Genomic DNA, 26573 nt, shown 5'->3' with positions numbered 1-26573 from the left:
CAATGTTTAATGCTTGCTTATGCATCGCTTAATGCTTATCTCTGCAATGTTTGAACTCTGTTCCTGTAAATACAAAGAAAAGACTGGCATGGTGGTTTAGAACCAAACGGGTTTAAACACCTAATGTAGAGCCAATATATTTACCTCGATAAAAATAGAGACAAATATAAATTCAAAATTTTTTAGTTAACGCGGTAGGTAAGCGTGTATAAGTAATAACCATACCTGATCCATTTTGATCCTTAGATCGCCGGTTTAAATAAGCCGGGTGATTGAAGTTGATAACTCAATGTTTATGAAAAGCTAATGCTTCTTTAATACTTAATTAATGATCATTATACCTTGGTAGCTCATACCTTTTGATCCTTGAACCGCTGGATTGAATGACTCGGGCAGCTGTGTTGTCCAATAATTGAGCCGGTGAAGAAGACCAGGCTAATTTATTTGTAATATTGAAACAACAACAAACTAAAAGGCAAGCAATAAATAACAAGCATAATTTTAATCTTGTATTCAAAAGGTTGGGGGTTTCTGATTCAAATACGACCAGTAAACCGGACCAAAGGGGTTAAGCTAAGGTTCGAATACGACCATATAGCCCCCAGTGGCTTTGGCGTTGCGCCGATCAAGAGGGTACCGACAGCTATGTTCTCTTTGGTTCGAATACGACCTATGTTTGAACAGGAAGCCCCCAAATGACCTTGAGAGGTTTTTAACGACCCTGATTCGAATATGATCCAAGTCGGACTCAAAGGGGTTAAGCTATGATTCGGATACGATCAAGAAGTCCCCAGTGAGTTTTGGCCTTGAGCCGATCAAGAGGGTTACGACAGCTATGTTCTCTTTGGTTCGAATACGACCTATGTTTGAACAGGAAGCCCCCAAGTGACCAAGAGATTTGCAGCTAGATTCAGATACGATCATAAGCTGGACCAAAAAGGTTAAACTTGATTCAAATATGATCAGCTCCTTAATAGTCATTTGTAAATAAGAAATAATAAAGATGCATAGTCTGTGAAAAGAAAAGAGACCGATGGTCTTACTTTATTGGTTAGCATAGTATATACAACGTGAACGTATGTACATGATGAAAGCCGGTGGCTCAGGTATAATATGGTCGAAGTTGAGCAATGTTCCATGGCCGGCGGGTCTTGATACGTCCATTTTGCATCATGCTTTTATATCGATATTTATTGCATTATGGCCTGTTATTTCACTTTATGTCACAATACTTATGGCTATTCTCTCTTATTTTACAAGGTTTACATAAGGAGGGAGAATGCCGGTAGCTGGAATTCTGGGCTGGAAAAGGAGCAAATATTAGAGACCTATTCTGCGCAACTCCAAAAGTCCTGAAACTCCACGGAACATCTTAAAATAAATAAATAAAAATCCTCGCCAAAGATGAAGTCCAGGGGGCCACACCCTTCTCACGAGGGTGGGGGGCGCCCCCCCCTAGGGCGCGCCCCCTACCTCATGGGCCCCCCGGTGGCTCTCCGACGCCCATCTTCTCCTATATGAAGTCTTTCGATGAGAAAAAAATAGTAAGGAACTTTTCGGGACGAGACTCCGCCGCCACGAGGCGGAACCTTGGCGGATCCAATCTAGAGCTCTGGCAGAGCTGTTCTGCCGGGGAAACTTCCCTCCGGGAGGGGGGAATCATCACCATCGCCATCACCAATGCTCCTCTCATCGGGAGAGGGCAATCTCCATCAACATCTTCACCAACACCATCTCATCTCCAAACCCTAGTTCATCTCTTGTATCCAATTCTCGTCTCAAAGTCCGGGATTGGTGCTAGTAGGTTGCTAGTAGTGTTGATTACTCCTTGTAGTTGATGCTAGTTGGTTTAATTGGTGGAAGATCATATGTTCAGATGTTATATGCATATTATTACCCCTCTGATTATGAACATGAATATGCTTTGTGAGTAATTATGTTCGTTCCTGAGGACAAGGGAGAAGTCTTGCTATTAGTAGTCATGTGAATTTGGTATTCGTTTGATATTTTGATAAGATGTATGTTGTCTAGCCTCTAGTGGTGTTATGTGAACGTCGACTACATAACCCTTCACCATTATTTGGGCCTAGAGGAAGGCATTGGGAAATAATAAGTAGATGCTGGGTCGCTAGAGTGACAGAAGCTTAAACCCTAGTTTACGCGTTGCTTCGTAAGCGGCTGATTTGGATCCATATGTTTCATGCTATGGTTAGGTTTACCTTAATACTTTTGTTGTAGTTGCGGATGCTTGCAATAGAGGTTAATAATAAGTGGGATGCTTGTTCAAGTAAGAACAACACCCAAGCACCGGTCCACCCACATATCAAATTATCAAAGTATCGAACGCGAATCATATGAACGTGATGAAAACTAGCTTGACGATATTCCCATGTGTCCTCGGGAGCGCTTTTCCTATTATAAGAGTTTGTGCCGGCTTGTCCTTTGCTACAAAAGGATTGGGCCACCTTGCTGCACTTTATTTACTTTTTTTACTCGTTGCTCGTTACAATTCATCCTATCACAAAACTATTTGTTACTACTTATTTCAGTACTTGCAGAGAATACCTTGCTGAAAACCGCTTATCATTTCCTTCTGCTCCTCGTTGGGTTCGACACTCTTACTTATCGAAAGTACTACGATAGATCCTCTATACTTGTGGGTCATCAAGACTCTTTTCTGGCGCCGTTGCCGGGGAGTGTAGTGCCTTTGGTAGGTGGAATTTGGTAAGGAAAAAATTATATAGTGTGCTGAAATTTACTGCCACTTGTTACTATGGAAAGTAATTCTCTGAGGGGCTTGTTCGGGGTATCTTCACCCCGTCCAGTAGAGCAAAGAGTTGCTCCTCAACCTACTGAACCTATTGAAAATGAAACTCCTTTTGAATTTCCTTCGGGTATGATGGAAAAATTGCTAGCTAACCCTTTTACAGGAGATGGAACAAAGCATCCTGATGAACACTTAATATATGTGGATGAAGTTTGTGGATTATTTAAGCTTGCAGGTATACCCAATGATGTTGCTAAGAATAAGGTCTTCCCTTTATCTTTGAAGGGAGACGCATTGATATGGTATAGGCTATGTGATGATATGAGATTCTGGGACTATAAAAGATTGAAGTTGCAATTTCATCAAAAGTATTACCCTATGCATCTTGTTCATCGTGATCGCAATTATATATATAATTTGTGGCCTCGCGAAGGAGAAAGCATCACTCAAGCTTGGGGAGGCTTAAATCAATGTTATATTCATGCCCCAATCATGAGCTCTCAAGAGAAATGATTATTCAAAATTTATATGCTCGGCTTTCTGAAAACAATCGCACCATGCTCGATACTTCTTGTGCTGGCTCTTTTATGATGAAGACTATTGAATTCAAATGGGATTTATTGGAAAGAATTAAACGCAACTCCGAAGATTGGGACCTCGACAATGGTAAGGAGTCAAGTATGACACCTAGTTTTGATTGTGTTAAATCTTTTATGGATACCGATATTTTCTGTAAGTTTAGCACTAAATATGGACTTGACTCTGAGATAGTAGCTTCTTTCTGTGAATCTTTTGCTACTTATGTTGATCTCCCTAAGGAGAAGTGGTTTAAATATCATCCTCTCATAGAAGTAAAAGTAGCTGCACCTATTAAAGTTGAAGAAAAGACTGTCACTTATAATGATCCTATTGTTCCTACTTCTTATGTTGAGAAACCACCTTTCCCAGTTAGAATAAAGGATCATGCTAAAGCTTCAACTGTTGTTCGTAAAAGCAATATTAGAACTTATACACCTCCTGAGCAAGTTAAAGTAGAACCTAATATTGTTAAAGATCTCTTGTCTGATAATATTGATGGGCATGTTATTCAGTTCGAAGGTGAAACTGCTAGAATTGCTAAACCTTGTGCTAAAGATAAACATAGACCTGTGGTAGGCGTGCCTGTTATTTCTGTTAAAATAGGAGATCATTGTTATCATGGCTTATGTGATATGGGTGCTAGTGCTAGTGTAATACCTATTGACTTATACGAAGAAATTGTTGGGGATCGTAGCCGAAATTTAAAATTTTCTACGCATCACCAAGATCAATCTATGGAGTAATCTAGCAACGAGGGGAAGGAGAGTGCATCTACATACCCTTGTAGATCACTAAGAGGAAGCGTTGCAAGAATGCGGATGAAGGAGTCATACTCGTAGCGATTCAGATCGCGGTTGATTCCGATCTAAGCGCCGAACCACGGCGCCTCCGCGTTCAACACACGTGCAGCCCGGTGACGTCTCCTACGCCTTGATCCAGCAAGGGGAGAAGGAGAGGTTGGGGAAGACTCCGTCCAGCAGCAGCACGACGGCGTGGTGGTGGTGGAGGAGCGCGGAACTCTAGCAGGGCTTCGCCAAGCACTACGAGAGACGAGGAGGGAGAGAGGTAGGGCTGCGCCAAGAGGGAGATGATCTCGCGTATGTTGCAGCCCCCAGTACCTCAAGTATATATAGGGGAAGGGGAGGGGCTGCGTCCCCATCTAGGGTTCCCTCCCTAGGGGTGGCGACAGCCCCAAAACCCATCTAGGGTTGCGGCCAAGGGGGGAGAGAGAGGAGGCGCACCTAGGGTGGGCCTTAAGGCCCATCTGGACCTAGGGTTTGCCCCCTCCCACTCTCCCTTGCGCCTTGGTCCTTGGTGGGAGGCGCCCCAGCCCACCTAGGGGCTGGTCCCTTCCCACTATTGGCCCATGTAGGCCTCCGGGGCTGGTGGCCCCACCTGGTGGACCCCCGGACCCCTCCGGTGGTCCCGGTACACTACCGGTGATGCCCGGAACACTTCCGGTGGCCAAAACCATACTTCCTATATATCAATCTTTACCTCCAGACCATTCCGGAACTCCTGGTGACGTCCGGGATCTCATCCGGGACTCCGAACAACATTCGGTAACCGCGTACATACTTTCCCTATAACCCTAGCGTCATCGAACCTTAAGTGTGTAGACCCTACGGGTTCGGGAACCATGCAGACATGACCGAGACAACTCTCCGGCCAATAACCAACAGCGGGATCTGGATACCCATGTTGGCTCCCACATGTTCCACGATGATCTCATCAGATGAACCACTATGTCGAGGATTCAATCAATCCCGTATTCAATTCCCTTTGTCCAGCGGTATTGTACTTGCCCGAGATTCGATCGTCGGTATCCCGATACCTTGTTCAATCTCGTTACCGGCAAGTCTCTTTACTCGTTCCGTAACACATCATCCCGTGATCAACTCCTTGGTCACATTGTGCACAGTATGATGATGTCCTACTGAGTGGGCCCAGAGATACCTCTCCGTTACACTGAGTGACAAATCCCAATCTCGATTCGTGCCAACCCAACAGACACTTTCGGAGATACCTGTAGTGAACCTTTATAGCCACCCAGTTACGTTGTGACGTTTGGCACACCCAAAGCACTCCTACGGTATCTGGGAGTTGCACAATCTCATGGTCTAAGGAAATGATACTTGACAATAGAAAAGCTTTAGCATACGAACTACACGATCTTTGTGCTAGGTTTAGGATTGGGTCTTGTCCATCACATCATTCTCCTAATGATGTGATCCCGTTATCAACGACATCCAATGTCCATGGTCAGGAAACCGTAACCATCTTATTGATCAACGAGCTAGTCAACTAGAGGCTTACTAGGGACATGGTGTTGTCTATGTATCCACACATGTATCTGAGTTTCCTATCAATACAATTCTAGCATGGATAATAAACGGTTATCATGAACAATGAAATATAATAATGACCAATTTATTATTGCCTCTAGGGCATATTTCCAACAGTCTCCCACTTGCACTAGAGTCAATAATCTAGTTCACATCGCCATGCGATTAACACTCACAGGTCACATCGCCATGTGACCAACATCCAAGAGTCTTCTAGACTCAATGATCTAGTTCACATCACTATGTGATAAACACTCAAAGAGTTCTGGGTTTGATCATGTTATGCTTGTGAGAGAGGTTGTAGTCAACGGGTCTTGCCATATTCAGATCCCTATGTATTTCGCAAAACTTTATATCGTAGATGCTGCTACCACGTTCCACTTGGAGCTATTCCAAATTATTGCTCCATTATACATATCCGGTATCTCTACTCAGAGCTATCCGGATAGGTGTCAAGCTTGCATCGACGTAACTCTTTATGTCGAACTCTTTATCACCTCCATAACCGAGAAACATTTCCTTATTTCTCTAAGGATAATTTTGACTGCTATCTGGTGATCCACTCCTAGATCACCTTTGTACCCTCTTGCCAGACATGTGGCAAGGCACACATTAGGTGCGGTACTTCAGCATGGCATACCATATAGAGCCTATGACAAGAGCATAGGGGACGACCTTCATCCTTCTTCTTTCTTCTGCCATGGTCAAGCTTTGAGTCTTACTCAACTTCACACCTTACAACTCAGGTAAGAACCCCTTCTTTGACTGATCTATTTTGAACTCCTTCAAAAACATGTCAAGGTGTGCATTCTTTGAAAGTATCATCAGGCGTTTTGATCTATCTCTATAGATCTTGATGCCCAATATGTAAGCAGCTTTATCCAGGTCTTCTTTTGAAAAACACTCTTCAAACAACCGTTTATGCTTTCCAGAAATTCTACATCATTTCGAATCAACAATATGTCATCCACATATACTTATCAGAAATGTTGTAGTGCTCCCACTCACTTTCTTGTAAATACAAGTTTCTAGTAAACATTGTATAAACCTAAAAGCTTTGATCACTCCATCAAAACATATATTCTGATTCCGAGATGCTTGCTCTAGTCCATAGAAGGATTGCTGGAGCCAGCATACCTTTTAGCATCCTTAGGATCGACAAAACCTTTTATTGTATCACATACAACTTTTCTTACGAAAACTGGTAAGAAAACTTGTTTTGACATCCATCTGTAAGATTTCATAATCGAAAAATACAGCTAATGCTAACATGATTCCGACGGACTTAAGCATCGCCACGGGGGAGAAATTCTCATCGTAGTCAACTCCTTGAACTTGTGAAAAGACTCTTTCCCACAAGTCGAGCTTCATAGACGGTAACATTACCACCCATGTCCGTCTTCTTCTTAAAGATCCATTTATCTCAATGGCTTGCCGATCATCGGGCAAGTCCACCAAAGTCCATACTTTGTTCTGATATATGGATCCTATCTCGGATTTCATGGCTTCTAACCATTTGTCGAAATACGGGCCCACCATCGCTTCTCCATAGCTCGTAGGCTCATTGTTGTCTAGCAACATGATATCTAAGACAGGATTACCGTACCACTTAGGAGTAGTACATATCCTTGTCGACCTACGAGGTTCGATAGCAACTTGATCCGAAGCTTCATGATCACTATCATTAACTTCCTATTCAACAGACGTAGGTGCCATAGAAAACATCGTTCTGTGTTGCATCACTCTCTGGTTGAAGTAAAGGTTCGACAACCTCATCAAGTTCTATCTTCCTCCCACTCAATTCTTTCGAGAGAAACTCCTTCTCGAGAAAGGACCCGTTCTTAGCGACAAACAATTTGCCCTCGGATCTGAGATAGAAGGTATACCCAACTATCACCCTTGGGTATCCTATGAAGATGTGTTTGTCCGCTTTGGGTTCGAGCTTCTCCGGCTGAAGCCCTAAGCATCGCATCCCCAAACATTAAGAAACGACAACTTTTGTTTCTTGCCAAACCAATGTTCATATGACGTCGTCTCAATGGACTTAGATGGTGTCCTATCTAAAGTGAATGCAGATGTCTCTAACGCATAACCTCAAAATGAAAACGGTAGATTGGTAAGAGACATCATAGATCACACCATATCTCATAGGGTTCGATTACGACGTCCGGACACACCATTACCTTGTGGTGTTCCAGGTGGCTTCAACCATGAAACAATTCCACAATGTCTTAAGTGATTTCCAAACTCACAACTTAGAAAATTCCCTTTTGATCAGATCGTAGGAACATGATCTTATTGTTATGATGATTCTTAACTTCACTCTGAAATCGCTTGAACTTTTCAAACGTTTCGGACTTGTGCTTCATTAAGTAGATATACCTATATCTACCCAAATCGTCAGTGAAGATGAGAAAATAGCGATATCCACCGCACGCTTCAATTATCATTGGATCACACGCATCAGCATGCATGATTTCCAACAAGTCACTTGCCCGTTTCATTGTACCTGAAAACGGGGTCTTAGTCATCCTGCCCATGAGGCATGGCTCGCATGTGTCAAGTGATTCAAAATCAAGTGACTCCAAACATCCATCGACATGGAGTTTCTTCATGCATCTTACGCCAATATGACCTAAGCGGCAGTGCCACGAGAAAGTGGTACTATCATTATTAACTCTACATCTTTTGGTGTGAACATGTGTATTACCATGACCGAGATTCAATGAACCATTCACATAGGGTGCATGACCATGAAAGGTATCATTCATGTAAACAGAATAACCATTATTCTCTAACTTGAATGAATGACCGTATTGCAATGAACATGATCTAATCATATTCATGCTCAAAGTAGACACCTGATAACATTTATCTAGGTTCAATACTAATCCCAAAGGCAGATGCAGCGTGCGATGGTGATCTCATCAACTTTGGAAACACTTCCAACACACATCGTCACCTCGCCCTTAGCCAGTCTCCGTTTAGTCCGTAGCTTTTGCTTCAAGTCACCAATAATAGTAACTGAACCGGTATCCAATACCCAGGTGCTACCAGGAGTACTAGTGAGGTACACATTAATAACATGTATATACTTTGAAGTTGCCAGCCTTCTATCTACCATGCATTTGGGGTAATTCCGCTACCAGTGACCGTTCCCCTTACAATAGAAGCATTTAGTCTCGGGTTTGGGTTCAACCTTGGGTTCCTTCACTTGAGCGGCAACTGGTTTGCCATCCATGAAGTTTCCCTTCTAGCCCTTGCCCTTCTTGAAACCAATGTTCTTGTCAAACCATCAACACTTGATGCTCCTTCTTGATTTCTACCTTTTGCGGTCTTAAGCACCGCGAACAGCTCCGGGATCAACTCCATCCCTTGCATGTCATAGTTCATCACGAAGATCTAGTAGCTTAGTGATAGTGGCTAGAGAACTCTATCAATCACTATCTTATCTGGAAGTTTAACTCCCACTTGATTTAAGTGATTGTGGCACCCAGACATTCTGAGCACATGCTCACTAGTTGAGCTATTCTCCTCCATCTTGTTGGAAAAATAACTTGTCAGAGGTCTCACACCTCTCAACACGGGCATGAGCCTGAAATCCCAATTTCAGCTCTTGGAACATCTCATATGTTCTATGGCGTTCAAAACGTCATTGTAATCCTGATTCTAAGCCGTAAAGTATGGTGCACTAAACTATCAAGTAGTCATCAGGATGTGTCTGTCAGGTGTTCACAACATCCACAGACGACGTTGTAGGGGTTTGCACATCGAGCGGTGCATCAAAGACGTAAGCCTTCTGTGTAGCAGTGAGGACACTCCTTGGACTACGGACCCAGTCCGCATCATTGCTTACAATATCTTTCAACTTAATCTTTCTCTAGGAACGTATTGAAATAGGGAGTTACAACGTGAGCTATTTATCTACAACATATTTGCAAAGACAATTTAGACTATGTTCATGATAATTGAGTTCATCTAATCAAATTATTTAATGAACTCCCACTCAGATAGACATCCCTCTAGTCATCTAAATGAAACATGATCCGAATCGACTAGGCCGTGTCCGATCATCATGTGAGACGGACTAGTCATCAACGGTAAACATCTCATGTTGATCGTATCTTCTATACGACTCATGTTCGACCTTTTGGTCTTCCGTGTTCTGAGGCCATGTCTGTACATGCTAGGCTCGTCAAGTCAACCTAAGTGTTTCGCATGTGTCCCGAGGCCATGTCTGTACATGCTAGGCTCGTCAACACCCGTTGTATTCGAATGTTAGAATCTATCACACCCGATCATCACGTGGTGCTTCGAAACAACGAACCTTCGCAATAGTGCATAGTTAGGGGGAACACTTTCTTGAAATTTTAGTGAGGGATCATCTTATTTAAGCTACCATCGTTCTAAGCAAATAAGATGTAAAACATGATAAAACATCACATGCAATCAAATAGTGACATGATATGGCCAATATCATTTTGCTCCTTTTGATCTCCATCTTCGGGGCTCCATGATTATCGTTGTCATCGGCATGACACCATGATCTCCATCATCATGATCTCCATCATCGTGTCTTCTTGAAGTTCTCTCATCATCTATTACTTCTACTACTATGGCTATCGGTTTAGCAATAAAGTAAAGTAATTACATGACGTTTATGTTGACACGCAGGTCATAAATAAATTAAGACAACTCCTATAGCTCATGTCGGTTGTCATACTCATCGACATGCAAGTCGTGATTCCTATTACAAGAACATGATCAATCTCATACATCACATATATCATTCATCACATCCTTTTGGCCATATCACATCACAAGGCATATGCTGCAAAAACAAGTTAGACGTCCTCTAATTGTTGTTGCAAGTTTTTATGTGGCTGCTATAGGTTTCTAGCAATAACATTTCTTACCTATGCGAAAACCACAACGTGATATGCCAATTTCTATTTACCCTTCATAAGGACCCTTTTCATCGAATCCGATCCGACTAAAGTGGGAGAGACAGATACTCGCTAGCCACCTTATGCAACTAGTGCATGCCAGTCGGTGGAACCAGTCTCACGTAAGAGTACGTCTAAGGTCGGTCCGGGCCGCTTCATCCCACGATGGCGCCGAATCAAGATAAGACTAGTAACGGCAAGTAAATTGACAATATCGACGCCCACAATTGCTTTGTGTTCTACTCGTGCATAGAAACTACGCATAGACCTAGCTCATGATGCCACTGTTGGGGATCGTAGCAGAAATTTAAAATTTTCTACGCATCACCAAGATCAATCTATGGAGTAATCTAGAAACGAGGGGAAGGAGAGTGCATCTACATACCCTTGTAGATCGCTAAGCGGAAGCGTTGCAAGAACGCGGATGAAGGAGTCGTACTCGTAGCGATTCAGATCGCGGTTGATTCCGATCTAAGCGCCGAACCATGGCGCCTCCGCATTCAACACACGTGCAACCCGGTGACGTCTCCTACGCCTTGATCCAGCAAGGGGAGAAGGAGAGGTTGGGGAAGACTCCGTCCAGCAGCAGCACGACGGCGTGGTGGTGGTGGAGGAGCGCGGAACTCTAGCAGGGCTTCGCCAAGCACTACGAGAGACGAGTAGGGAGAGAGGTAGGGCTGCGCCAAGAGGGAGATGATCTCGCGTATGTTGCAGCCCCCAATACCTCAAGTATATATAGGGGAAGGGGAGGGGCTGCGCCCCCATCTAGGGTTCCCTCCCTAGGGGTGGCGGCAGCCCCAAAACCCATCTAGGGTTGCGGCCAAGGGGGGAGAGAGAGGAGGCGCACCTAGGGTGGGCCTTAAGGCCCATCTGGACCTAGGGTTTGCCCCCTCCCACTCTCCCTTGTGCCTTGGGCCTTGGTGGGAGGCGCCCTAGCCCACCTAGGGGCTGGTCCCTTCCCACTATTGGCCCATGTAGGCCTCCGGGGCTGGTGGCCCCACCTGGTGGACCCCCGGACCCCTCCGGTGGTCCTGGTACACTACCGGTGATGCCCGGAACACTTCTGGTGGCCAAAACCATACTTCCTATATACCAATCTTTACCTCCGGACCATTCCGGAACTCCTCGTGACGTCCGGGATCTTAGCCGGGACTCCGAACAACATTCGGTAACCGCGTACATACTTTCCCTATAACCCTAGCGTCATCGAACCTTAAGTGTGTAGATCCTACGGGTTTGGGAACCATGCAGACATGACCAAGACAACTCTCCGGCCAATAACCAACAGCGGGATCTGGATACCCATGTTGGCTCCCACTTGTTCCATGATGATCTCATCGGATGAACCACGGTGTCGAGGATTCAATCAATCCCGTATTCAATTCCCTTTGTCCAGCGGTATTGTACTTGCCCGAGATTCGATCGTCGGTATCCCGATACCTTGTTCAATATCGTTACCGGAAAGTCTCTTTACTCGTTCCGTAACACATCATCCCGTGATAAACTCCTTGGTCACATTGTGCACATTATGATGATGTCCTACCGTGTGGGCCCAGAGATACCTCTCCGTTACACGGAGTGACAAATCCCAGTCTCGATTCGTGCCAACCAAACAGACACTTTCGGAGATACCTGTAGTGAACCTTTATAGCCACCCAGTTACGTTGTGACGTTTGGCACACCCAAAGCACTCCTACGGTATCTGGGAGTTGCACAATCTCATGGTCCAAGGAAATGATACTTGACAATAGAAAAGCTTTAGCATACGAACTACACGATCTTTGTGCTAGGCTTAGGATTGGGTCTTTTCCATCACATCATTCTCCTAATGATGTGATCCCGTTATCAACGACATCCAATGTCCATGGTCAGGAAACCGTAACCATCTTATTGATCAACGAGCTAGTCAACTAGAGGCTTACTAGGGACATGGTGTTGTCTATGTATCCACACATGTATCTGAGTTTCCTATCAATACAATTCTAGCATGGATAATAAACGGTTAGCATGAACAATGAAATATAATAATAACCAATTTATTATTGCCTCTAGGGCATATTTCCAACAGAAATTAAGAATGAAATTGCACCTGTTGAGTTAGAAGATATTGATGTTACTATTAAACTTGCCAATAGAGATACTATTTCACCAATTGGAATTGTTAGAGATGTTGAAGTCTTGTGTGGGAAAACTAAATACCCGGCTGATTTTCTTGTTCTTACTTATCCGCAAGATAGCTTTTGCCCCATTATATTTGGTAGACCCTTCTTAAATACTATCAATGCTACCATAGATTGCACAAAGAATGTTGTTACTGTTAGCCTGGATGATATGGTTCATGAGTTTAATTTCTCTAAATTTAGTAAACAACATCGTGAGGAAGAATTACCTAGTAAGGATGAAATTATTGGTCTTGTTTCTATTGCCGTACCTCCTAGTGATCCTTTAGAACACTATTTGCTAGACCATGAAAATGATATGTTCATGAATGAAAGAAGGGAAATAGATGAAGTATTCTTTAAACAGGAACCTATTCTGCAACACAATTTGCCTGTTAATCTCAAATATGCTTATCTTGATGAAAAGAAGATATATCCTGTTATTATTAGTGCTAACCTTTCAGAGCATGAAGAAGAAAGATTATTGAGAAGTCTGAAGAAGCATCGTGCTGCTATTGGATATACTCTTGATGATCTTAAGGGCATTAGTCTCACTCTATGTCAACATAAAATAAATTTGGAAGCAGATGCCAAACCAGTTCGTGATCCTCAACGACGTCTGAATCCTAAAATGAAAGAAGTCGTAAGAAAAGAAATACTAAAGCTTCTGGAGGCAGGTATAATCTATCCTGTTGCTGATAGTGGGTGGGTAAGTCATGTCCATTGTGTCCCTAAGAAGGGAGGTATTACTGTTGTTCCTAATGATAAAGATGAATTGATTCCACAAAGAATTATCACAAGTTATAGGATGGTAATTGATTTCCGCAAATTAAATAAAGCTACTAAGAAAGATCATTACCCCTTAACTTTTATTGATCAAATGCTAGAAATATTATGCAAACATACACACTATTGCTTTCTAGATGGTTATTCTGGTTTATCTCAAATACCTGTGTCGGCTAGAGATCAATCAAAGACTACTTTTACATGCCCTTGTGGTACTTTTGCTTATAGACGTATGCCTTTTGGTTTATGTAATGCACCTGCTACCTTTCAAAGATGCATGATGGCTATATTCTCTGACTTTTGTGAAAAGATTTGTGAGGTTTTCATGGACGACTTTTCTGTCTATGGTTCCTCTTTTGATGATTGCTTGAGCAATCTTGATCGAGTTTTGCAGAGATGTGAAGAAACTAACCTTGTCTTGAATTGGGAAAAATGCCACTTTATGGTTAATGAAGGTATTGTCTTGGGGCGCAAAGTTTCTGAAAGAGGTATTGAAGTTGATAAAGCCAAGGTTGATGCTATTGAAAAGATGCCATGTCCCAAGGACATCAAAGGTATAAGAAGTTTCCTTGGTCACACTGGATTTTATAGGAGGTTCATTAAGGACTTCTCAAAAATTTCTCGGCCCCTGACTAATTTATTGCAAAATGATATACCATTTGTCTTTGATGATGATTGTGTAGAAGCATTTGAAGTACTTAAGAAAGCATTAGTCACTGCACCTGTTGCTCAGCCACCTGATTGGAACCTACCCTTTGAAATTATGTGTGATGCTAGTGATTATGCTGTAGGTGCTGTTCTAGGGCAAAGAGTTGATAAGAAATTAAATGTTATTCATTATGCTAGTAAGACTCTAGACAATGCTCAAAGAAATTATGCTACTACTGAAAAAGAGCTTTTAGCGATTGTATTTGCTTGTGATAAGTTCAGATCTTATATTGTTGATTCTAAAGTAACTATTCAAACAGATCATGCTGCTATTGAATACCTTATGGAAAAGAAAGATGCTAAACCTAGACTTATTAGATGGGTTCTCTTGCTACAAGAATTTGATTTGCATATTGTTGATAGAAAGGGAGTTGAGAACCCCGTTGCAGACAACTTGTCTAGGTTAGAAAATATTCTTGATGACCCACTACCTATTAATGATAGCTTTCCTGATGAACAATTAAATGTTATAAGGACTTCTCGTAGTACTCCATGGTATGCTGATTATGCTAATTATATTGTTGCTAAGTTTATACCACCTAGCTTCACATACCAGCAAAAGAAAAAAAAATTCTATGATTTAAGACATTACTTTTGGGATGACCCACATCTTTATAAAGAAGGAGTAGATGGTGTTATTAGACGTTGTGTACCTGAGCATGAACAGGAACAGATCCTACGCAAGTGTCATTCCGAGGCTTATGGAGGACACCACGCTGGAGATAGAACTGCACATAAGGTATTGCAATCTGGTTTTTATTGGCCTACTCTCTTCAAGGATGCCCGTAAGTTTGTCTTGTCTTGTGATGAATGTCAAAGAATTGGTAATATTAGTAGACGTCAAGAAATGCCTATGAATTATTCTCTTGTTATTGAACCGTTTGATGTTTGGGGCTTTGATTATATGGGACCTTTTCCTGCCTCTAATGCATACACACATATTCTAGTTGCTGTTGATTACGTTACTAAGTGGGTAGAAGCTATTCCAACTAGTAGTGCTGATCATAACACTTCTATTAAAATGCTTAAGGAAGTTATTTTCCCAAGGTTTGGAGTCCCTAGATATTTAATGACTGATGGTGGTTCACACTTTATTCATCGTGCTTTCCATAAAATGCTTGTTAAATATGATGTTAATCATAGAATTGCATCCCCTTATCACCCTCAGTCTAGTGGTCAACTAGAGTTGAGAAATAGAGAGCTCAAATTAATTTTGCAAAAGACTGTTAATAGGTCTAGAAAGAATTGGTCCAAAAAACTTGATGATGCATTATGGGCTTATAGAACTGCATACAAAAATCCTATGGGTATGTCTCCGTATAAAATGGTTTATGGAAAAGCATGTCACTTACCTCTCGAACTAGAACATAAGGCATATTGGGCTATTAAAGAGCTTAATTATGATTTTAAACTTGCCGGTGAGAAGAGGTTATTTGATATTAGCTCACTTGATGAATGGAGAACCCAAGCTTATGAAAATGCCAAGTTGTTTAAAGAAAAAGTTAAAAGATAGCATGACAAAAGGATACAAAAGCGTGAGTTTAACGTAGGTGATTATGTATTGCTATACAACTCTCGTTTAAGATTTTTTGCAGGAAAACTTCTCTCTAAATGGGAAGGCCCCTATGTTATCGAAGAGGTCTATCGTTCCGGTGCCATAAAAATCAACAACTTCGAGCGCACAAATCTGAAAGTGGTAAACGGTCAAAGAATTAAACGTTATATCTCAGGTAATCCCATAAATGTTGAAACCGATATTATTGAAACTGTAACCCCGGATGAATACATAAGGGACACTTTCCAGACCGTTTCAGACTCCTAAAAGGAATAGGTATGTGGTACGGTAAGTAAACTGACTCCAAAACAATTTTTAAGGCAATATTTCTCCGTTTTGGAATATTTAGAAAAATAGAAAAATAAGTAGCAGTCCGGGAAGGACACGAGGGCCCCACGAGGGTGGTGGGCGCGCGCTACCCCCCCCCCCCCCGCCCCCCCCCCCCCCCCCCGCGCCCCCCCCGTGTGCCTTTCGGACTCCGTTTTCTTGCACGTTACGTATTTTGGTCGGTTAAAATTCATTATATAACTTCCCGAAGGTTATGACTCCCGTATCACGCAAATATCCTCTGTTTTCGTTTCGAGCTGTCCCGTTGCAGATTAAATCAACATGTCTTCCCAGGATTCGGAAGGAGAAAGCTATGTGGATGATTACTTAGCAAATCCAAAGGTCTATGGAGATGTGGAACACGATGGGTGGATCACAGAGGAAGAAGAGGACTATGAACTGCTACAACTTGAGCTTGCGTTGGTTTTCCCCGAAGAGGAAGGGATGATGCAGCAGAGTAGCGTAAGTATTTCCCTCAGTTTTTGAGAACCAAGGTATCAATCCAGTAGGAGCCCACGCTCAAGTCCCTCGTACCTGCACAAAGCGATAGCTACTCGCAACCAACGCGATTAGGGGTTGTCAATCCCTTCACGGTCACTTACGAGAGTGAGATCTGATAGATATAATATTTTTGGTATTTTTGGTATAAAGATACAATGTAAAAAGTAAAAGCAAAGCAAGATTAAAGTGATGGAGATTGATATGATGAGAATAGGCCCGGGGGCCATAGGTTTCACTAGTGGCTTCTCTCAAGAGCATAAGTATTCTACGGTGGGTGAACAAATTACTGTTGAGCAATTGACAGAATTGAGCATAGTTATGAGAATATCTAGGCATGATCATGTATATAGGCATCACATCCGTGACAAGTAGATCGAAATGATTCTGCATCTACTACTATTACTCCACTCATCGACCGCTATCCAGCATGCATCTAGAGTATTAAGTTAAAAACAGAGTAACGCCTTAAGCAAGATGACATGATGTAGAGAGATAAATTCATGCAACATGAAATAAACCCCATCTTGTTATCCTCGATGGCAACGATACAATACGTGCCTTGATGCCCCTTCTGTCACTGGGTAAGGACACCGCAAGATCAAACCCAAAGCTAAGCACTTCTCCCATGGCAAGAACTACCAATCTAGTTGGCCAAACCAAACGGATAATTCAAAGAGACTTGCAAAGATAACCGATCATACATAAAAGAATTCAAAGAAGATTCAAATATTATTCATAGATAGACTTGATCATAAACCCACAATTCATCGGTGAGGGAGTCCTGGATTAGGGGGTCTCCAAATAGCCAGACCATCTCCATTGGCCGGACTATTAGACTATGAAGATACAAGATTGAAGACTTCGTCTCGGGTCCGGATAGGACTCTACTTGGCGTGGAAGGCAAGCTAGGCAATACGGATATGGATGTCTCCTCCTTTGTAACCAACCTTGTGTAACCCTAACCCTCTCCGTTGTCTATATAAACCGAAGGGTTTTAATCTGTAGGAAAACAACCACAACATACAATCATACCATAGGCTAGCTTCTAGGGTTTAGCCTCTCTGATCTCGTGGTAGATCTACTCTTGTACTACTCATATCATCAATATTAATCAAGCAGGACGTAGGGTTTTACCTCCATCAAGAGGGCCCGAACCTGGGTAAAACATTGTGTCCCCTGCCTCCTGTTACCATCCGGCCTAGACGCACAGTTCGGGACCCCCTACCCGAGATCCGTTGGTTTTGACACCGGCATTGGTGCTTTCATTGAGAGTTCCTCTGTGTCGTCGCCGTTAGGCTTGATGGCTCCTACTATCATCGATAGCGATGCGGTCCAGGGTGAGACTTTTCTCCCCGGACAGATCTTCGTATTCGGCGGCTTTGCACTGCGGGCTAATTCGCTTGGCCATCTGGAGCAGATTGAAAGCTACGCCCCTGGCCATCAGGTCAGATTTGGAAGTTTGAACTACACGGCCGACATCCGCGGAGACTTGATCTTCGACGGATTCGAGCCACAGCCGGGCACGCCGCACTGTCACGATGGGTATGACCTAGCTCTGCCGCCGAACAGTAACCCAGAGGCCGCACCCGCATCAACTCCGACCCTTAGCTCGGAGCCAACTACGCCAATCGAGGACGGGTGGCTAGACACCGCCTCAGGGGCTGCAGTCTCAACGACGATCGAGCCGAACACCAGCCTAATCCTCCGCGAAGCCCGTGACTCCGCCCGTGCCCCTGTCAATCGAATCCGATTGGGCGCCGATCATGGAATTCACCGCCGCGGATATCTTTCAGCACTCGCCCTTCGGTGACATTCTGAATTCACTAAGGTCTCTCTCTTTGTTAGGAGAGCCCTGGCTAGATTATGGCCAACAGGATTGGGATGCGGACGCCCACCCACCACCCACTTGGTAGCCACCGTCGATGACTCAACCGACATGCTCGACTTCGACTCCAAAAACATCGACGGTATGGACGACGATGCAGGAGGCGAAGAGGAACCACCGCCCATAGGGCGCTAGACGTCCACCTCATCATATGACGTATACATGGTGGACACACCAAAAGAAGACGACGACGAGGAACGGAAGGACGCAACGAAGGCTTGTCCCCTCGAGAAGCAGTCAAAGCGCGGCGTAAGCGCCGCCCCAAATCCCGCCTCGGCAGAAATAACGATCATACAGACCTAGCGTTGGAGCAGGGCGAACCACTGCCGGACCATGGCAATACAGAGAATCAAACCGAACAAACCAATTCTGTCAAAGATAATAGTCCGGATGACATAACGCCGGACAGGCACCCGGAGCAGCAGAATGCCCGTCAAAGGCTTGTTGCCACCGCGAGGAGTCTGAAAAAGCAGAAGCAAAGGCTCAAGGCTGCGCAGGACACACTCCAAATCAGATGGAGTAAAGTACTCAACACAGCAGCGAAGTATGGTGGTAATCGCCCCACCAAGAGCTACCCGAAGCGGAAGTTGCTACCTGAATTCGATGAGGAGGCCCGAGATCCCCCACAACCAAAAATCAAAATGGCCACCTGGCCGGATAGACGACCTCACGGCCAACATGGAGCGGCAAACAACTCCACTCACAAGCCAATAAGCGATCCACATGAGGGCTCGCACCAAATGGACGGTGCAACCAGATCCATCTATGGACCACGCAAGCGCGCCCCAGCATATGATGTAACACAACAAACATCAGAACAACGCGGTACACCCAGATACAAGGGTGCCGCACCCCCCCCCCTATGTTTCACCGATGAGGTGCTGGACCATGAATTTCCAGAGGGATTCAAACCCGTAAACATAGAGGCATACGACGGAACAACAGACCCTGGGGTCTGGATTGAGGACTATATCCTCCATATCCATATGGCTCGGGGAGATGATCTCCACACCATTAAGTATCTACCCCTCAAACTCAAAGGGCCAGCTCGGCACTGGCTTAAGAGCCTCCCTTAAAGCTCCATTGGAAGTTGGGAAGAGCTCGAAGACGCCTTTCGGGCAAATTTTCAAGGGACTTATGTACGACCTCCGGACGCGGATGATTTGAGTCATATAACTCAACAGGCCGGAGAGTCAGCCCGAAAGGTTTGGAACGGGTTTCTTACCAAAAAGAACCAAATTGTCGACTGTCCGGACGCCGAAGCCTTGGCAGCTTTTAAGCATAGCGTCCGTGACAAATGGCTTGCCAGACACCTCAGCCAAGAAAAGACGAGAACAATGGTAGCATTAACAAGCCTCATGACCCACTTTTGCGCGGGTGAGGATAGCTGGCTAGCCAGATGCAGCACCAGCGACCCCAGTACATCCGAAGTTAGAGATGGAAACAGGAAATCACAATGCAACAACAATAAAAAATGCCGGAATAAAGAAGACAGCACGAAGAGCACGGCAGTAAACGCCGGATTCAAAAGCTCTCGGCCAGGTCAGCAAAAGCCGCCCTCTAAAGGCGCCAGAGATGAACTGTCCAGCCTAAACAAAATTCTGGACCAAATATGTCAGATCCATAGCACCCCTGGTAAACCCGCTAATCATACCCACAGAGAATGTTGGGTCTTCAAGCAGTCTGGCAAGCTCAACGCCGTACACAAGGGGGAGGATACACCAAGCGAAGACGAGGATGAGCCTCTCAAGCAAGACACTGGGGAACAAAAGAAATTTCCACCAGAAGTCAAAACAGTAAACGTGTTACACGTGATCAAGGTGAGAAACAAAACGGCACTCCCAGAAAAATATGCCCAAGGGCCTATCACCGCGGAGTCCTGCCACTGGTCGTCTTAACCAATCACTTTCGACCATCGTGATTACTCAACAAGTATCCGGCGTGCAGGATGGGCTCCCCTGGTATTAGACCCAATAATTGACGGATACCACTTCACACGAGTCCTGATGGACGGTGGCAGCAATCTAAACCTGATATACCAGGATACAATCCGTGAAATGGGGATAGACCCAAAGAAAATTTGCCATAGCAATACTACCTTTAAAGGAGTAATGCCAGGCCCAGGGGCTCATTGCACAGGCTCCCTGCTACTAAAGGTTATATTCAGCTTCCCCGATAACTTCCGTAGCGAAGATTTAACCTTCCACATTGCTCCGTTCCAAAGTGGCTATCAAGCACTACTTGGACGTGAAGCTTTCACTCGCTTTAATGCAATACCGCATTACGCTTCCCTCACGCTCAAGATGCCCGGTCCACGTGGCATCATTACAGTGAATGGAAGTATTGAGCGATCTTTGCGCGCCAAAGAGAGTGCGGCTGCCTTGGCAGTCGCACACTAAAAACGGCCTCACCAACTAAAGCATTTGATAGGTCGTCAAGACCACGGACACGGTTACACGAGTCCGACGCAGCTATATGTAATTCATACCGGATCGATGGTCACACCCCTATTACAAATACAAGGGGCTCAACGCGCGCAGACAAGTGGCAATTTTTACTCATCTTGAATTATACATGGTTTCTTTAAAAACTACCTTTTTGCACGACAACTTTTCACCTAAGTTCCTCTCTTTTACAGATGACCATCGTGCTACACCCGTCCAGGATACGGCACAACGGAGACACAGGCGCAGACGTGCAGCAGGGACCCGCTCCAAGGATTCTTTTTAGATTAAGACCCTGCGTAAACCTTTTTTACTGTCTCTTGTTGATACACATCCCTCGGATTCTCAGTACAATTGAGAAGGATGCTGACGTCTTGGCATGTGGCCACGTCAGAATAATGCATGTACCTGGACACAAGGGGCTTCTTACAAAGGGCACTATTTAGGCCCGGTTTATACCACAAAGACCGAATACCTTAGGGAGTGTTCGGCGTCGCGAGTTTGGACTTATATGCATCAGCTCCGACTCATGTCTTTGGTTAAATGTTGGGTTTGCCCGGCTCCTGTGTTTTGGTGCCTTACGTTCCGCTCTATCGGCTAAGGCAGCACCAGGAGAACTATTGCGATTGTGCCCTGGTTCATCCGGATGAGCACCTCAGTAGAGAAAGCCGAAAACTAAGTGTCATGATATAGCACCAGACTGGTCAACCACTCGATGACCTATCGGAATGTTAGAATTCCTCCGCTTTAACAAAGGGTCGTTTCCCGGCCAGGCATATACGCACCCCGATTTCGGGAGAGTGCGGAGCCACCAGGGGCTATATAGTAGCCCCACCGTCAAACTCCTATGGCTAAGTGAAAGTGTTAAAGCATCACAGTCCGGTTGCCTCGTTCGCTGCGCTATCACCTCCTTAATAGGACGAATACGTTGGGTTAAGTGTGAACACGTGTCTTCTGCGAGCACCTCCGCATTATATGCGTGGGCGTTGAAGCCGACGACTGCAATCTTTGAGGTTATATACATATATACATAAACGGCCGCACAGGAGGCATCATATTACTTTCAGGCAAAAGTATAAACACAACCTTATAAAATTTCATAAAAACATTGTGTTTACAATGGGAATACATGTCACTCAAACATAATATTCTTCGAGCACTGGGCCTTTATCAAACGAGCACCCTCGAGAACCTCCTCGAAATAGTGCTCGACAGCCACTCGGCCTATGGCCAAACCCTGCGCCGCAACAATGGTAGCGTCCATCTCCGCCCAGTATGCTTTAACACGGGCAAGGGCCATCCGCGAGCCTTCTATGCACGCCGACCTCTTCATCGCATTAATGCGCGGCACCGCACCAAGGACCTGCTGCACTAAGCTGAAATAGCTGTTCGGCTTTGACTTTTCCGGCCATAGCTGATCCACGACAGGCCTCATGGCGAGTCCGGACAACCTATTCAGTTCGGCCCATTCGGCTAACTGGTCAGTCAATGAAAGCGGATGCTCTGGAACGTTGAATTGCGACCAGAACAGCTTGTCCACCTCACGATCTGTTTGACCTTGGAAGTATTTGGCTGCATCGGCAGCGCTCGTCGCCAAGTCCATATATGCATCGCCCGAACTCCACAGCCGATCTAGAGGGGCGTACCATGGATCTCCGAACTTCCTCTGTAGCATGAAGGGCTTCCCAGCCACAATATCCCCAGCTTCTCACAAGATCCTCCTTCTTCGCTCTCATAGCAGAGCGGGTGTCTTTGTCCGCCATCGTGGCCTTCTCAAGGTCCGTTGCCTTCGCTCATTTTCTCTTTCAAGGAGCCGGCAATGGTCGGTAGTGTCTTTTAATTCTACGGCCATCTTGGCCATCTTCTCTTTGCTCTCGCAATGTGCGGCCTTCTCGGCTTTCAACTCTTCGGTTGCCTTCAAAGCAGCCGCATTGCTAATCCTCGCTTATTCTTTGGCTCGTGCAAGTTCTGCCCGCAAGGTTTCCACGGTGGCAGCTCCATCTCCAGTCACAACATATTAAAGATACTGGCATCATGCTGCTCTTACTACGTGGCATTCACCAGAAAATAACACTTACCCTATGCCTCGTCAAGCCTCTTGTTAACAAGCTCGATGTTGGCGTCCGCCGCATCTAGTTGCCGTTTTAATTCGGCAAACTCACTAGTCCGGCTAGCCACCGGAGCTTCCACCACCTGCACATAAAGGCAGTCTGGTTATTGCCTGGGACTATGATACTCTGTCCGCCGCCATTCTCGACAACAACCAGAGTCTCAGGGGCTACTATCTACACAGGGCACACCTAACATGTGCGATACTATCACATATTATCTCACGTACCTCAAAGCCTGTCAGTAGACTCATAAAGGCTTCATGTAATCCGCTTTCGGCGGACGAAATTCTCTCCATCACCGTACCCATCAGCGTACGGTGTTCTTCTGAGATGGCCGCTCGCCCCACCAGCTCCCTCAGAACGTCCGACCGCATACCAGACGGTGCCGGACTCTTTTGTTTGCTCTCTTCGAGAGCCGGACGCTGGGGACTTCGGGGGTCTATGGGATTATCTTCTGGCCTCACCGGATCCGAAGAGGCCCTCCATGACGACACTTCGGGGTCGCCCGCTTCTTGAGCGGAGGAGTCTGGGGGAGGCGTTTCGCTCTCCATCATCACCGGAAGAAGATCCCCCGAAGACGAGCTCGGTTGAGAGGGGCTAAGGCCCGAACTGCAAGATATATGCGGCGGTCATTTTCTCAGAAGAAAGATAGTATACCTTCACTATTAAAGTATTTTTTGGATCACTTACGACTCGTTGGAGGGCTGATCCCCCGCGGACCTTGTGCGGCAAGAGCACCCCCCGAGGCAGGACCCTCTGTTGGAGACTTCTTCTCCCGTTTGGAGGCCTCGGCTTCCGGATCCTCGGAAGCAGTCCTTTTCCTCCCCCGGTTATCCTCCTTCATGGAGGCGCTCGTTCCCTCAGTTGGAACTGGCAGCGATGGGGGCCTGCGTCTGCCCGTATTATTCCCCCCTGTGTCTTCCTTCGAGGGCTCCGGACAAGGTGCGAGCTCGAGCATCTTTTCCAATACCGGATTTTCCAAACCCTCAGGGAGGAGGGCCAAACACCGAATCATCTTCGCCTTTGTTAGCCAGTCCTGGTCAAAGAGCGAACTCTCAGAAATAACTTCATGATGAATAAAAGACGGTGTGTTCGGCTAGAGGATTTCTTACTTGTTCGGCGGCGCGGTTACTGCTCAGGCCCACGTCCTCGGTAGTATCCGGACACTCTATTTGAGGTTAGAAGAATAACTTGTACATCTCCTCGTGCGTCAGGCTAAGGAAACTTTGAATGGCACGCGGCCCTTCTGGGTTGAACTCCCACAAGTGAAGGGGCTGGCGTTTGCAAGGCTAGACTTGACGAACCAGGATAACTTGCATTACCACAACCAAATTAAAATCTCCCTCGAAGAGATCTTGAATGCAGCTTTGCAGAATAGGCACGTCCTTGGCTGGACCCTAGCTCAGACCTTTGCTAATCCATGACATCAGTTGTGGTGGGGGCCCGAGCGGAAGGCGGGGGTAGCCGCCCACTTGGCACTTCTAGGAGCCGTGACGTAAAACCACTCCCGTTGCCATAATTCGTACACCTCTGGAAAGGAACCTTTTGGCCATGGAGCTCCTGCCATCTTGCCTATTGATGCACCTCTGCATGCTGCATGTTGCCCCTTGATCATCTTCGGCTTCACTTCAAAGGTCTTGAGCCACAGGCCGAAGTGAGGGGTAATGCGGAGGAAGGCCTCACACACGACAATAAATGTCGAGATGTGGAGAAAGGAGTCCGGAGCTAGATTGTGGAAATCTAGCCCGTAATACAACATCAAACCCCTGACGAAGGGATCCAGAGTGAGGCCTAGGCCTCGGAGGAAGTGGGAGACGAACACGACGTTCTCGTTGGGTTCGGGAGTAGGGACGACCTGCTCTCGAGCAGGCAGCCGGTGCGAAACCTCGGCGGTCAGGTATCTGGCCTCCCTCAACTTCTTGATATCCTCTTCCGTAACGGAGGAGGGCATCCATCAGCCTTGAAGGTTGGATCCGGACATGATTGAAGATCCGGAGCACCTGACCTGGGCTTTGGGTGTTAGAACTCGAGGTGGGGGAGGGGTTCGATTGAGCACGAGAGGGAAAAAACGAAAACCTTGTCCCTTTATAAAGAGGATGAATATCAAGCGTCCTCTCCGTAGCCGTTTGGGACTTGCCTATAATCTAGGAGTCCTAGACACGGTTGGGTTACCCACGCCCGTATTAATGAGAATCCCGTAATAAGGGGACACGATCTCTGCTTTGACAAGACGTGTCGAAAAACTGCCTCGCGTTACGTGCGGGGCTGGTTAAAGGAAACGGTTCGAATAATCACCGGGCCATGACATAACGTCATACTGTCAAAGCAAGTCCGCAAATTAGATTTGCAAAAATATTATTCTCTCTACGGTGGTATGTGGAACTTATTTTGCAGGGTCGGACACTATCCTCGTATTCAAATTCTTCTGTGATGTATTCGGAGAAGGAACCCGCCTTGCAATGCCGAAGACAATACTGCGCGCCGGACTCATCATCATTGAAGCCTGGTTCAGGGGCTACTGAGGGAGTCCTGGATTAGGGGGTCTCCGGACAGCCGGACTATCTCCATTGGCCGGACTGTTAGACTATGAAGATACAAGATTGAAGACTTCGTCTCGTGTCCGGATAGGACTCTACTTGGCGTGGAAGGCAAGCTAGGCAATACGGATATGGATATCTCCTCCTTTGTAACCGACCTTGTGTAACCCTAACCCTCTCCGGTGTATATATAAACCGAAGGGTTTTAGTCCGTAGGACAACAACCACAACATACAATCATACCATAGGCTAGCTTCTAGGGTTTAGCCTCTCTGATCTCGTGGTAGATCTACTCTTGTACTACCCATATCATCAATATTAATTAAGCAGGACGTAGGGTTTTACCTCCATCAAGAGGGCCCGAACCTGGGTAAAACATTGTGTCCCCTGCCTCCTGTTACCATCCGGCCTAGACGCACAGTTCGGGACCCCCTACCCGAGATCCGCTGGTTTTGACACTGACAATCGGTCTCAACAAACACACCGCAAAAAGAAGATTACATTGAATAGATCTCCACAAGAGAGGGGGAGAACTTTGTATTGAGATTCAAAGAGAGAGAAGAAGCCATCTAGTTACTAACTATGGACCCGAAGGTCTGAGGTACACTACTCACACCTCATCGGAGGGGCTAGGATGATGTAGAAGCCCTCCGTGATGGCGACCCTCTTCTGGCGGAGCTCCGGAACAGGCCCCAAGATGGGATCTCGTGGATACAGAAAGTTGCGGTGGTGGAATTACGTTTTTGGCTCCTCTTCTGATCGTTTGGGGGTACGTGTGTATATATAGGAGGAAGAAGTATGCCAGAGGAGCAACGAGGGGCCCACGAGGCAGGGGGCGCCCTAGGGGGGCGCCCCCCCCCCCACCCTCGTGATCGCCTCTTTTGTTCCTTGGAGCAGGGTCCAAGTCTCCTGGATCACGTTCG

This window comes from Triticum urartu, chromosome 4 (genome assembly GCF_003073215.2).
Source record: "Triticum urartu cultivar G1812 chromosome 4, Tu2.1, whole genome shotgun sequence".
Lineage (NCBI taxonomy): Eukaryota > Viridiplantae > Streptophyta > Magnoliopsida > Poales > Poaceae > Triticum > Triticum urartu.
Note: the sequence above shows the minus strand (reverse complement) of the source record.